Genomic DNA, 2,408 nt, shown 5'->3' with positions numbered 1-2,408 from the left:
AAAAGTTTTTGGTCAATTGTTTTTTAAAAATCGTTTTTTAAAAATAAGACACAAAAAAACTTGTTTTTTTTTTTAAGAAAATTTTTAATTTTTTTAAATTTAATGCATATTAATATAAAATCACATTCAAGTTAAATCTCGTTGAAAATAAATAAATAAATAATTAAATTATATATAAATTAAAGAAAGATAATTGTCTTAATTATTAAACAATTTTTTATTCTAAAGAAACAAAAATTACTATAAAATAAAATAATTTTAATATTTATTTTTTAAGAGGAGTTAAATAAGTAGTTGGATTGATTTGTTTATAGGAAAAAAATTAAATTAAAAGTGCCTAATAAATATAATTGCAAACAAAGTACTTCAAGTCAATTATGATAGTTGAACAATTTTCATATATCTTGTATTTGCTATCAGAGAAAGTTAATGTTATTCTTAATTTACATATTAGTATTTATGTATTTATTATATATTAGTTTGAATTAAAATAAAATATAGAATTTGAATTAGAGTAGAAGTTTACTTTTAATGTGAATTATAGTAGGGGATAGAATTTGAATTATAGTAGTACTCAAATGTATTTGTATATAAATCTCCATTGTTGTCAATGAGAATAGTATGCCATATTTTCTTTCTTTATAGGGTGTCAAAGCCTTTGACTTAGGCTCTGCACGCCTCCCTCTCCCCTTACCACAAATGGTAGTGACCTTGCTATGCCTATGCGTTGTCAATGTCTCATTCTCCATGGTCTCTAATGTAATATCCTGGTTTCAATGTCTCTTTCTTTACTATCTCTGATGCAATATCTTGATTTCAATACCTCTTTACATCCAAGAGCTCCAAGTTTTCTTGATTCAAACCTACCAGAATTTTCTTCTCATTTGCTTTCTACTAGTATTAGTTCCCTAATTTAATATATATTTCCTTATTAACTTCAACTCTACCTATCTCTCTTTCTCTAAAAGCTTCCTCAAAGATTTGATTGTTTTCTTGCATTTTTTGGGAAAACAAATATGCTCATGTTTTGTTACCTCTACTTGAAATATGCCTTATACTTTACCTCCCATATCATCTACTACATTAGCTTAAAAAACATTGTTTAGTTTGATGTCAAATAAGGCTCATAATAATATTCCTTGGAATAAACTTTCCTTTTACAAGTTCCTCAAAGTTTTTGGAAATTTGGCTTAGAAAGATCTCACTATTCTTGTCTAATTTTTCAGTCATCAAGTCGAATCCCCTTATCGTCTAGATCTAGAGACACCGTACTTCACAGAAACAGGGAGATTGACCCTCACAGTAACAAGAAGATCACTCTCCACATAAACAAGGAGATCGCCCTCCATGGAATTCGAATACATCACAATCTATTTTCTTTCTTTCAAGATCAAGATTGGAATCTCCGATTGAAGCTCGGGTATATCAAAGAAAGTTAGTGTTATTCTTAATTTATATATTGATATTTATCTATTTATTATATATTATTTTAAATTAGAATAAAATATAAAATTTGAATTCTATTAGAAGTTTACTATTAAGTGTGAATTATAATAAAAGATAGAATTTAAATTATAGTAGAACTCAAATATATTTATATATAAATATTCATCATCATCAATAAAAATAGTATGTCATATTTTCTTTCTATATATTTGCTTCATACATTAACATGATTATTTAATTACCAATATTTACACACTATTAATATAAATATTTTATATTTGCTATGAAATACGACAAGTTGCCATAGTTATTTCTGCTTCACATGATAAATTCATTGTATAACTTGTTTAAGTTCACTTAAGAATGAAATTATGAAGACTACAACAAATTATAACTATTAATGAGTATCTATTTGATTTGTAAAATGATATCATTTTTAAAATTGGAAACGTACTTTCAACACATTAAAACAATATTCAATTATATTTCTAAGTGAAGAATTCTTTATAAGTCTTTTGACAAACTTTACTTCAATAATCTTGCAAATAATACCTTCACCTCGATATTTTTGGTATGATAAAATATAATTATATTCCAATTTAATCTAACATTAAAAATCAATTATTGATATGAAATATATTATATCATATTCAAACATAATATTCAAAACCAATTATTGATAAAAGATATATTTTCCAATTTGTTATATATCTCGATATTTAGGAAAAAGTGAGTTTTCATACCCTTGAAAAAAAATGACAAAATAGGAAGTGAAGTTTATAAAATACAAATTTTATATAAAAATAATTTTATAAAAAAAAAAAAGGCCGTAACAATTTTTTTTCCTTTCCTCTTTTTCCTAACAACCAAACAGACCCGGAAAAAAAATTTCCATTTAGAGAAAGAAATCTGAATCACCTTGAAGGATGAATTTGAGATAGTAGTTTCAGAAAAGAGTTTCC

The sequence above is a fragment of the Vitis vinifera genome, chromosome 6, assembly GCF_030704535.1.
Source record: "Vitis vinifera cultivar Pinot Noir 40024 chromosome 6, ASM3070453v1".
NCBI classification, from domain to species: Eukaryota; Viridiplantae; Streptophyta; class Magnoliopsida; order Vitales; family Vitaceae; genus Vitis; species Vitis vinifera.
The sequence above is the reverse complement of the archived record's forward strand: the minus strand, read 5'-3'. Positions refer to the sequence as shown.